Source organism: Panthera tigris, chromosome A3 (assembly GCF_018350195.1).
Source record: "Panthera tigris isolate Pti1 chromosome A3, P.tigris_Pti1_mat1.1, whole genome shotgun sequence".
Taxonomy (NCBI): domain Eukaryota; kingdom Metazoa; phylum Chordata; class Mammalia; order Carnivora; family Felidae; genus Panthera; species Panthera tigris.
The window spans coordinates 50,074,357-50,087,524 of NC_056662.1; positions in this window are offsets into that span (position 1 = coordinate 50,074,357).

A 13,168-nucleotide genomic window follows, 5' to 3' on the forward strand; every position below is an offset into this window, starting at 1 on the left:
TTCTCTTTTTCAACCTCTATCAGCCATATGTTCTAAAATATGGGAACACTGGAGGAATGATCATGGGTATACTGCCACCCTCCCTCATCAATCAATTGATAAATTAACCAATACATTCAAACCCAGATGGTACCTTGATCACAATTGCAAACCTTCAAATGAGACAGAAATGCTGAAGGAATCACCTTTCACACTCTTAGATCTACAAGCACATTACAGTTCTTACCTTTAAATTTACCACCTGAAATTCAAACTGTTGTGGGCACATTTGAGATGTGGCTAGTGTGATAGAGCAATGTGATGTTACTTTAATTCACAGTATGAATAAAATTAATTATAATCAGACATATGTGGCTAGTGGCTACCATCCTGGAACAGCACAGCTCTAGAATCCGAAGATGAAAAAGAGGTGACCTCTTCTCCCCTGGTTTATTCTTGCAGAGTAGTTGGCCTGATCTGATCATTCATGTGTAGGTATTTTGGGCTCATTCACACATGCCAGGTACTACCTGAGGCTCTAAACATTAAGGTCAACAACCATGTCCTAGAGGAAGCGACCTACAAATTTAGCTCAACACTTGTTGAAATCCCAATGTCACTGTACAGAAATAGAAAAAAATCCTAAAAGATACATGGAATCACAAAGGACTCCAAATAACCCAAACAATTTTGAGAATGAAAAGCAAATATGGAGTCAACGTATTTCCTGACTTTAAAACACATTACAAATTTATAGCGATCAAACAGAATGGTACTGGCATCAAAACAGGTAGATAGACCAGCGGAACAGAATAGAGACCCGCCACCTGTGCTTTAATAAGACCACCTTTTTACTCCAAAAAATATGGAAAATCCCCAAATAAATTCGCACATACATGGATAAATGATCATTGACAAGGGTGCCAAGATTATACGTTGGGGAAAGTAAAGGAGTCATGGAGTGAGCACGGACCCTCTTTAACCCAGCTGTTTAGGAGATTTGCAGCAACGGTGATGGACACCAGGCTAAAAACCAATTTTTAGAGTTCCTATTTGCTACTGTACCTTTCATGTATACTTACAGGATTTGAGCATTTTTCAGGCTTATGATAATGTATCAATTACATTAAATTAGCTTCCTGATTCTTATCTGCTTTGGGCAATTGTATAAGCAATGACCCCAGTTATGAAAGATGTTGGCCTGTACTCTTCTACATGGGACCTCACACCTCTTAGAATCTGTGGGCTGCCCAGGAGCATGTGGGCTTTCTATGTGTGTTTCACACTAATGACTATGCAACAGTTGGCTAGTAAGAGCATCTATAGCTGCCCTGGGTTATGTGACAATTGGGCCCATCTTATAGTGTTGTCAGTGTTTGGGATATGTGTACACTCATGTACTTTGGGGAACATACTCAGATTCTGAAACTCCTTTGCTCTGTGACTAATGATCCTGTGGCTGAGTGATAAGCTCAGATCGGTAGCTCAGAGCATTAACAGAGGGACTCAGGCATAGATCAACATTTTGGCTTTTCTACTTAGGAGGTCAAGACTTTGAGCCATTCATTTGTGCTCCATCTGAGGAAAGGTAATATTAAGCAAACCTCCAGACACAGCTGTGGTGATGGAGGAATGTGGTATTATTGTATGTGAAGTATGCAGTGATGAGATTTAGTTTTGGAAATTTGACACTTGCATTGTTCTGTGTAAGTGGGAAAATACCTCCTGAGGAAATACACTCTGTGCACTCACATTCACATTTATACCATAGACACCCCTTAACTCTCACACACAAAACATACAACCTAAATGACCTAGTTGCTCTGGGTCCTGTAGAATATGGTCATAGTTCTTTACTGGACAGTTGGTTTCACTCACTACACTCCCAGCCCTCATTCTCTGCAGGAACCCAGAATCAGGGTGGCTCTCCAGATGAAAGCAGACAAGAAAGCCCCACCTTTATCACCTAGATAATTTCTCAAATAGTGAGTGATTATAAAAAATGGAACCTTTCATTTCCTGATGAATCCATCTGCAATTAAAATAAAGCACTCTGAAGATGGCATCACCCTGTACACTATGGGTACAGGTCTTTTGTTCTCTTTAGGAAACCTGATGGGAACCAGTGGCTGAGTCAGTGACCCCATAACAAAACATACAGAACATGTGTGGGAAAATGCTTGACATTTTCATGGAAGAACTCTCAAGTCCATTTTGCCTGGCAAATACAAAAGTTTTTTTTCAAGGAGGAAAATTTTCTACTGGAAAAAAATCCTCATTATCATACAGTTTGTAACTGATGCTGTTTTTTTTTAATATATGAAATTTATTGTCAAATTGGTTTCCATACACTCAGTGCTCATCCCAAAAGGTGCCCTCCTCAATACCCATCACCCACTCTGCCCTCCCTCCCACCCCCCATCAACCCTCAGTTTGCTCTTAGTTTTTAACAGTCTCTTATGCTTTGGCTCTCTCCCACTCTAACCTCTTTTTTTTTTTCCTTCCCCTCCCCCATGGGTTTCTGTTAAGTTTCTCAGGATCCACATAAGAGTGAAACCATATGGTATCTGTCTTTCTCTGTATGGCTTATTTCACTTAGCATCACACTCTCCAGTTCCATCCACGTTGCTACAAAAGGCCATATTTCATTCTTTCTCATTGCCACGTAGTATTCCATTGTGTATATAAACCACAATTTCTTTATCCATTCATCAGTTGATGGACATTTCGGCTCTTTCCATAATTTGGCTATTGTTGAGAGTGCTGCTATAAACATTGGGGTACAAGTGCCCCTATGCATCAGTACTCCTGTATCCCTTGGATAAATTCCTAGCAGTGCTATTGCTGGGTCATAGGGTAGGTCTATTTTTAATTTTCTGAGGAACCTCCACACTGCTTTCCAGAGCGGCTGCACCAATTTGCATTCCCACCAACAGTGCAAGAGGGTTCCCGTTTCTCCACATCCTCTCCAGCATCTATAGTCTCCTGATTTGTTCATTTTGGCCACTCTGACTGGCGTGAGGTGATATCTGAGTGTGGTTTTGATTTGTATTTCCCTGATAAGGAGCGACGTTGAACATCTTTTCAGGTGCCTGTTGGCCATTCAGATGTCTTCTTTACAGAAGTGTCTATTCATGTTTTCTGCCCATTTCTTCACTGGGTTATTTGTTTTTCAGGCGTGGAGTTTGGTGAGCTCTTTATAGATTTTGGATACTAGCCCTTTGTCCGATGTGTCATTTGCAAATATCTTTTCCCATTCCATTGGTTGCCTTTTAGTTTTGTTGGTTGTTTCCTTTGCTGTGCAGAAGCTTTTTATCTTCATAAGGTCCCAGTAGTTCATTTTTGCTTTTAATTCCCTTGCCTTTGGGGATGTGTCGAGGAAGAGACTGCTACGGCTGAGGTCAGAGAGGTCTTTTCCTGCTTTCTCCTCTAAGGTTTTGATGGTTTCCTGTGTCACATTCAGGTCCTTTATCCATTTTGAGTTTATTTTTGTGAATGGTGTGAGAAAGTGGTCTAGTTTCAACCTTCTGCATGTTGCTGTCCAGTTCTCCCAGCACCATTTGTTAAAGAGACTGTCTTTTTTCCATTGGATGTTCTTTCCTGCTTTGCCAAAGATGAGTTGGCCATACGTTTGTGGGTCTAGTTCTGGGGTTTGTATTCTATTCCATTGGTCTATGTGTCTGTTTTTGTGCCAATACCATGCTGTCTTGATGATGACAGCTTTGTAGTAGAGGCTAAAGTCTGGGATTGTGATGCCTCCCGCTTTGGTCTTCTTCTTCAAAATTACTTTGGCTATTCGGGGCCCTTTGTGGTTCCATATGAATTTTAGGATTGCTTGTTCTAGTTTCGAGAAGAATGCTGGTGCAATTTTGATTGGGATTGCATTGAATGTGTAGATAGCTTTGGGTAGTATTGACATTTTGACAATATTTATTCTTCCAATCCATGAGCAGGGAATGTCTTTCCATTTCTTTATATCTTCTTCAATTACCTGCATAAGCTTTCTATAGTTTTCAGCATACAGATCTTTTACATCTTTGGTTAGATTTATTCCTAGGTATTTTATGCTTCTTGGTGCAATTGTGAATGGGATCAGTTTCTTCATTTGTCTTTCTGTTGCTTCATTGTTAGTGTATAAGAATGCAACTGATTTCTGTACATTGATTTTGTATCCTGCAACTTTGCTGAATTCATGTATCAGTTCTAGCAGACTTTTGGTGGAGTCTATCGGATTTTCCATGTATAATATCATGTCATCTGCAAAAAGCGAAAGCTTGACTTCATCTTTGCCAATTTTGATGCCTTTGATTTCCTTTTGTTGTCTGATTGCTGATGCTAGAACTTCCAGCACTATGTTAAACAACAGCAGTGAGAGTGGGCATCCCTGTCGTTTTCCTGATCTCAGGGAAAAAGCTCTCAGTTTTTCCCCGTTGAGGATGATGTTAGCTGTGGGCTTTTCATAAATGGCTTTTATGATCTTTAAGTATGTTCCTTCTATCCACACTTTCTCAAGGGTTTTTATTAAGAAAGGGTGCTGGATTTTGTCAAAGGCCTTTTCTGCATCGGTTGACAGGATCATATGGGTCTTCTCTTTTTTTTTTGTTAATGTGATGTATCACGTTGATTGATTTGCGAATGTTGAACCAGCCCTGCATCCCTGGAATGAATCCCACTTGATCATGGTGAATAATTCTTTTTATATGCTGTTGAATTCGATTTGGTAGTATCTTATTGAGAATATTTGCATCCATATTCATCAGGGATATTGGCCTATAGTTCTCTTTTTTTACTGGGTCTCTGTCTGGTGTAGGAATCAAAGTAATATTGGCTTCATAGAATCAGTCTGGAAGTTTTCCTTCCCTTTCTATTTCTTGGAATAGCTTGAGAAGGATAGGTATTATCTCTGCTTTAAACGTCTGGTAGAACTCCACTGGGAAGCCATCTGGTCCTGGACTCTTATTTGTTGGGAGATTTTTGATAACCGATTCAAATTCTTCGCTGGTTATGGGTCTGTTCAAGCATTCTATTTCCTCCTGATTGAGTTTTGGAAGCGTGTGGGTGTTTAGGAATTTGTCCATTTCTTCCAGGTTGTCCAGTTTGTTGGCATATAATTTTTCATAGTATTCCCTGATAATTGTTTGTATCTCTGAGGGATTGGTTGTAATAATTCAATTTTCATTCATGATTTTATCTATTTGGGTCATCTCCCTTTTCTTTTTGAGAAGTCTGGCTAGAGGTTTGTCAATTTTGTTTATTTTTTCAAAAAACCAACTCTTGGTTTCGCTGATCTGCTCTACCGTTTTTTTAGATTCTATGTTGTTTATTTTTGCTCTGATCTTTATTATTTCTCTTCTTCTCCTGGGTTTAGGCTGCCTTTGCTGTTCTGCTTCTATTTCCTTTAGGTGTGCTGTTAGATTTTGTATTTGGGATTTTTCTTGTTTCTTGGGATAGGCCTGGATTGCAATGTATTTTCCTCTCAGGACTGCCTTCGCTGCATCCCAAAGCGTTTGGATTGTTGTATTTTCATTTTCGTTTGTTTCCATATATTTTTTAATTTCTTCTCTAATTGCCTGGTTGACCCACTCATTCGTTAGTAGGGTGTTCTTTAACCTCCATGCTTTTGGAGGTTTTCCAGACTTTTTCCTGTGGTTGATTTCAAGCTTCATAGCATTGTGGTCTGAAAGTATGCATGGTATGATTTCAATTCTTGTAAACTTGAGAAGGGCTGTTTTGTGACCCAGCATATGATCTATCTTGGAGAATGTTCCATGTGCACTCGAGAAGAAAGTATATTCTGTTGCTTTGGGATGCAGAGTTCTAAATATATCTGTCAAGTCCATCTGATCCAATGTATCATTCAAGGCCCTTGTTTCTTTATTGACCGTGTGTCTAGATGATCTATCCATTTCTGTAAGTGGGGTGTTAAAGTCCCCTACAATTACCACATTCTTATCAATAAGGTTGCTTATGTTTATGAGTAATTGTTTTATATATTTGGGGGCTCCGGTATTCGGCGCATAGACATTTATAATTGTTAGCTCTTCCTGATGGATATACCCTGTAATTATTATATAATGCCCTTCTTCGTCTCTTTTTACAGCCTTTAATTTAAAGTCTAGTTTGTCTGATAGAAGTATGGCTACTCCAGCTTTCTTTTGGCTTCCAGTAGCATGATAAATAGGTTTCCATCCCCTCACTCTCAATCTAAAGGTGTCCTCAGATCTAAAATGAGTCTCTTGTAGACAGCAAATAGATGGGTCTTGTTTTTTTATCCATTCTGATACCCTGTGTCTTTTGGTTGGCGCATTTAATCCATTTACATTCAGTGTTATTATAGAAAGATACGGGTTCAGAGTAATTGTGATGTCTGTATGTTTTATGCTTGTAGTGATGTCTCTGGTACTTTGTCTCACAGGATCCCCCTTAGGATCTCTTGTAGGGCTGGTTTAGTGGTGACAAATTCCTTCAGTTTTTGTTTGTTTGGGAAGACCTTTATCTCTCCTTCTATTCTAAATGACAGACTTGCTGGATAAAGGATTCTCAGCTGCATATTTTTTCTGTTTAGCACACTGAAGATATCGTGCCAATCCTTTCTGGCCTGCCAAGTTTCAAAAGAGAGATCAGTCACAAGTCTTATAGGTCTCCCTTTATATGTGAGGGCACGTTTATCCCTTGCTGCTTTCAGAATTTTCTCTTTATCCTTGTATTTTGCCAGTTTCACTATGATATGTCGTGCAGAAGATCGATTCAAGTTACGCCTGAAGGGAGTTCTCTGTGCCTCTTGGATTTCAATGCCTTTTTCCTTCCCCAGTTCAGGGAAGTTCTCAGCTATAATTTCTTCAAGTACCCCTTCAGCACCTTTCCCTCTCTCTTCCTCCTCTGGGATACCAATTATGGGTATATTATTTGTTTTTAGTGTATCACTTAATTCTCTAATTTTCCCCTCATACTCCTGGATTTTTTTTATCTCTCTTTCTCTCAGCTTCCTCTTTTTCCATAACTTTATCTTCTAGTTCACCTATTCTCTCCTCTGCCTCTTCAATCCGAGCTGTCATCATTTCCATTTTGTTTTGCATTTCGTTTAAAGCGCTTTTCAGCTCCTCCTGACTGTTCCTTAGTCCCTTGATCTCTGTAGCAAGAGATTCTCTGCTGTCCTCTATACTGTTTTCAAGCCCAGCGATTAATTTTATGACTATTATACTAAATTCACTTTCTGTTATATTATTTAAATCCTTTTTGATCAGTTCATTAGCTGTTGTTATTTCCTGGAGATTCTTTTGAGGGGAATTCTTCCGTTTGGTCATTTTGGATAGTCCCTGGAGTGGTGAGGACCTGCAGGTCACTTCCCCTGTGCTGTGGTATATAACTGGAGTTGGTGGGCGGGGCCACAGTCCGATCTGATGTCTGCCCCCAGCCCACCGCTGGGGCCACAGTCAGACTGGTGTGTGCCTTCTCTTCCCCTCTCCTAGGGGCAAGATTGACTGTGGGGTGGGGTGGCCCGTCTGGGCTACTTGCACACTGCCAGGCTTGTGGTGCTGGGGATCTGGCGTATTAGCTGGGGTGGGTAGGCAAGGTGCATGGGGGCAGGAGGGGCAGGCTTAGCTCGCTTCTCCTTAGGTGATCCACTTCAGGAGGGGTCCTGTGGCAGCGGGAGGGAGTCAGATCCGCTGCCGGAGGTTTGGCCCTGCAGAAGCACAGAGTTCGGCAGGAACTGGTTCCCTTTGGGATTTTGGCTGGGGGATGGACGGGGGAGATGGCGCTGGCGAGCGCCTTTGTTCCCCACCAAACTGAGCTCTGTCATCCGGGGGCTCAGCAGCTCTCCCTCCCTTTGTCCTCCAGCCTTCCCGCTTTCTGACCAGAGCTGTTAACTTAGAAATTACTCAGGGAACTCTGCTTGAAGTGGACACGGGACAAGACGGCATGGATGTGATTGGTAAAAGGCAAGGTAAGCTGTTGCTGGGCCATCCTCCTTGGTGTGCAAATGAAAGTAAATCAGGGGAGAGGAAGAAAGTGAGAAACAGAGCCTTTGACTTTCTAGCTAAATGGAATCTAATACATGTGAAATCCATCTAAAACAGAGCAAAGACTAAAATGCATGCTTTGTCTTAGTGACAGAGTCCCATGACTCCTGGCTGTTTTAAAATTTAGTCAAATTCCCACGGCTGCACATGTTATAGGACCATTTAAGCTTCCATGCCTTCATACATGCAGCTACTGTATTCATCATCTATTCTATTGAATTGTTTACTTTTTTTACTGATGAAATACACATAATATTTATCATTCTAATCATCTGTAAGTGTACACTCAGTGGCATTAATTACATTCACAATGCTGTGTACCCATCACTATCATTTATACCTGAAACTTTTTCATCATGTTCAACACAACCTTTGAAAAAACCATGAAACACAATCCATCTTCTCTCCTACTTCCATCCTATGGTAACCAAAGAGGTGAAGAATCTATACACTGAAAACTATAGAAAGGTTATGAAAGAAATTGAAGAAGACACACACAAAAAAGAAATGGAAAAACATCCCATGTTCCTGGATAGGAAGAACAAATATTGTTAAAAAGTCCATACTACCTAAAACAATCTACATATTCACTGCAATCCCTATTAAAATAACATGATCATTCTTCACAAAGCTAGAACAAATAATGCTAAAATTTTTATGGAACTTGGGGCACCTGCTGTGGCATGATATGATTTGCCTTCGTTCTGAGAAGCAGACAGTTTGCACATGGGCCATATGGACCAGGAGATGGTCAGCACAGGATGGGCCCTTTCCAGGATTAGAGAATGAAGTCCTTGTTACAGACTCCTGAGCAGGAGCCAGCAAAACCTAATAGGCACAGCTCGACCAATGCTACCTCCATCAACTGATGGAGAAAGAGTGAGTGACAAAGCCAGACATCTCTGGCTCCTAAGGAAAGAAAACAGGATTGTTGCTGACAGGACTCCCAGGTGTAATCATCCAGAGGGCTCCCTTTCCCTATGTTTACAGGCATTTCTTATTCCAGATACAACCAGGGTGATAGGAGAATGTACTGTATACTTTATTCTCATCATTCTCCAAATCTCATGTGTGATGTCGAACTCTGGATATCTGCATCTACATCTCCACCATTTCACCTTTTTTTTTTTTTTTTTTTTGGAAAAATGGTTCTGTATGGAAACTGTTCAGAGCAAGTGTCTTAGAGTACTATCCTCTTCTCTCTGGGAGTCTGGTGGTGTCCTTGTGATGGTGCTTTATGTATTGCATTGTGCCCTTTTCTATTTGCTTTCAGAATTATGTGGCCATCCCCAAACCTAGGGTGTGTGAAGGTGCCCAGGGTGAATGCTTGTGGGTAGACTAAGCAGAAGTTACAGGAGAAACCTGCCTCCTGTGTGGGAGAAGAGGAAGGCAAGAAAGATATCTCCTTCCTCGGTTTGACCCAAACCCATTTGAATGAGGAACTTTGACTCACTGTCTCTTCATTCGTATCCCATTGCTGCTTTTCTAACTTGGGGTCTGTTCTCTCTCCAAGACCATGGAGCCATCCCGTAGACAACCAAGGTCCAAGGATTGGAGATGAGTTTCCAGGCACTTCCTGGGGCAATGGAGGGCTCTCAGAGTCTGATATCTCACAGCAGAGCTGGCCTTTCATTCCCTGAGCTCTTGTTTCTTAGCAGTCTATTAGAACAATTCTAAATAGTTGTCATTGTTTGGAAACAAGCTTCTCCCTGGAATCCTTTCAGAGGCTGTCTCTCAGAGTCATATCGCCTCCTATTAAATGGGGAGTCTGGTAAAATACTGGTGAGTGTGCAAGAGGTTTGGCCACAGGGTCCCTGGCTATTGGGTTTCAGAATTTGTGGACATCACCAGGCCTAGGGCATCTGCAGGTGCCCAGTGGAGAATGCTTGTGTGTAGGCTAAGCCAGAGATTTTAGGTAGGGGGTTGGCCTCCTCTCTGGGGTGAGATGAAATTAAGAAAGCTATATCCTTCCCAGATCAGTGTCATTCACATTGGAGGTGCCAAACTTTGACACTGGTTGTACTTATCCCCATTTCCACTGATGCTTCTATACCTAGGTGTCCATTCACATTCCAGGACCCAGGGTCTGGTAATGACATAGCCATGGCTGTATGAATAGTGGCAGTATCCCAGTCAGTTCCTAAGCAAGTTGAAACTCTCTGGGCCTGATCCCAGAGGAGAGCTGGCCCTTCTGGCCCTGAGCACATGGTTGCTTAGATGGCTAGGGTATGCATGAGCATGTATAGCCAGTTGGCCACCCTCCCCTCACTAATGGAGATCCATTCATTTTGAAGAACACCAGGTTTTCATATGGGCAGGATGCTCCAGGATCTGATCAGCACTGAATGTAACTTTGGATAGAATACTTAGATGGAACCAAGTCCCACTTCCCAACACTTGCCCACCTGCCAGGAGCACATCCATGACTACTGCTGTATCACTGCTGCCCCTAGGTACTGATGCCAAGGGAAGGACACATACCCAAGGTCAGGGCTTTCCCTCTGGTTCTGAAGGAAGAACACTGGCAGGCTTCTTGCTGACAGGGCTCCTAGTTGGAACTTATAGAGGGAATTCTTTGTCAAAGTCATCAGGTGTTTCTCAGTCCTGAGTCAGTCAGCAAGCTGGGGAAGACTACATGACTAAAAGACTACATGACTACATGTGCTAGTCATGTAACTCTCCACATGATCTCATTCTTATCCCTGATGCAGAACTCTGGCCTTCCCTGTATCCATTTGCACCACTTTGCTGTATTTTAAGTCTGAGCCTTCCTTGGGGTCAATTCCATGTGCTTGAATCAGAGATGTATCATTGGGCCTCAACAGGGAATTCTGGTCCATTCCTTGTGACTGTGGCATATGTTTGGCCAAAGGGCCCCTGGTTCTTCAGCAGGAGAGTTTTCCCTGTATGATTGTTCATCTCTGCATGCGTCTTGCAGAACTCAGATTTCTGGCCCAGGAGGACTGTGTTTTTCTTTTTCCAGGACAGATCCTTGGATCCTTTCAAGTTTTCAAGTATCTTGAAAAGGCAAGAACAACTGCAAAATGAGATGTTACAATATATGAAAGATACCCAGGGCAAGATCTATTTATTTTAAAACAGAACAACCTCCATGGTATATGAATGGACAAGGCAACCCTGCTGTAGCACCTTCCCCTCAATTTCTCCCAGGCATGTTGCACACTGACCAGCATCTTTACTCAGTACATCTTCATTATAAGTTATTCCTGGCTTTGTTAAGCACATCACATCATGCATATCCATTTCATGTGAGGGCACATCTATGAAGGCAATGTATTACTCCAAACATGGGCTGGGAGAAGTGAACTGTAAGGAGGCAAACACCGGGTGCTGCCCTAATGGGTTTCACCCTATCTTCCAGTTACTGTCTTCTACCACTGTCCTTGGGGCTGTTGTGGACCTAGTTCTGCTAGCCAGATCTGTCACAGTTGCTACTGCTGAGGATGCTGAAGGGGGACAGCGCTACACAGGCCGATGCCATGGTTGCCACACCTTGAACACAGATTGGCTTTGCTGGGCCACAGAGGCTGCTATGGCACTGCCTGAAGCACAGGGCTGTTCATGCCTTGGTACCTGACCCAGAATCCTCCTTGTGGCCATGACTTGCACCCACCACTGATGCCAATGGTCCCACTGGCACCTCTGTGTCGGTGCTGGATGGCAAATCCAAGTCTGAGTAAACGAAAGTGCTGCCATTAGCAGTGGATGGGCTTCCTTGCTTGGTGCCCAACTTCAAAATGCGTAGGCTTGTGTGAAAATCTATCCCTGGGCACCGGCTGAGTGAATGACATCTCCATGGCTGTTAAGCCTGAATGGGGACATAATTAGACATTGATCCATGGGAAGGGAACAACCATAAGAGGGCCACAGTTCAATATTTCCAGTGGGAATGGGAGCAATCTGGAAAGGGGAAGTATAATTTCATGTTCCTCAGCAAACAAAGGAGGCCAGGCCTCTTCCCAGCCCTCTCACTAGCCTAAGTGCAAACATTCTCTTCTGGGCCCTCCCAATACCCCAGGTCTCTGAATGCCTGAAAGGTTTTGACACCAACTTTCCTAGGGGCTCTTGGCCAAATCTATCCTGCAGTCACAAGGATGGACTAGGATTCCCAGCTGAACGCTGAGGATATTCCTCTGAGAGACAACAGGGAATGACACCCAGAAAGGACCTACTTTGAAAATAGAGGAAAAGGGTGAAAATGGATTCACAGAGGGCCATTAGGGATGAGAATGGGGTGATGTGGAGAATGAAGTGACTAGTGCCATGTTCTAGCAAGCTGGCTATCTCAAGAATAAGCACTTTGGTGAAGGGAGCCCTCTACAGGGTACATGTGGGATCCCTGTCAGCAAGGATCCCACACTCTTCCTTCACAAAGAGAAAGCCTAGCTTTGGGTGTGTTTCTTGCCCTTCCCATTAGTAGACAGGAGCAGCAGTGATTCTGCTGTGGCTGTTTGGGGCTCCTAGCCAATGGTTAAGTGGTTAGAACCTGGCCTGGGTACAGTATTCCCTTCAAAGTCCCTTTCTGCCCTGAACAGTGCCTGGAGCATAGTGTGCACGCATAAATTATTTTCTCTACAGGATGAAGATACGTCTGTCAGCCAGGGGAGGGAGCCCCGTTGGCTACCCATCCTTGCATTTACCCTGGCTGGCTAAGCACCAAGCTCCCATGGACAAGGAGGCCTGCTTTCCAGTGGAATACAATACACTGAGAGTTGTCAATTGGCTCAGGAACTGACTGGGAACTCCACACCAAGGTTTGGACCTGGACTATATGCATGACAATCCCATAGATACTGGAATGTTCTAGTTTAAACAGAGTACACTCGTCTGAGGCTCTTGATCTGAATGGCTCCCAGGTAGAACCTAGTTTGAAAAAAGAATAAAAAAATGCTTATAGACAACCTGATGTTCAAAGATCTTCATTACAGAATAGAATGGGATAAAATTAGAATTAAATGCCTACTCTTAATCTCAGCAGACTGGCTATCTGGAGAGTAAGAAACACCAGAGAGCTGGTGTAAAAGGAAATCTCCACTGGCTACACCTGGTAGTGAAATCTCCAGGAGGTCTGTATTCTTCCTTCAGAAAGAGAGGGCAAACAGGGTTTGGCTGTTTTTCCTGTCATTCTCATCAGGAAATAGATACAG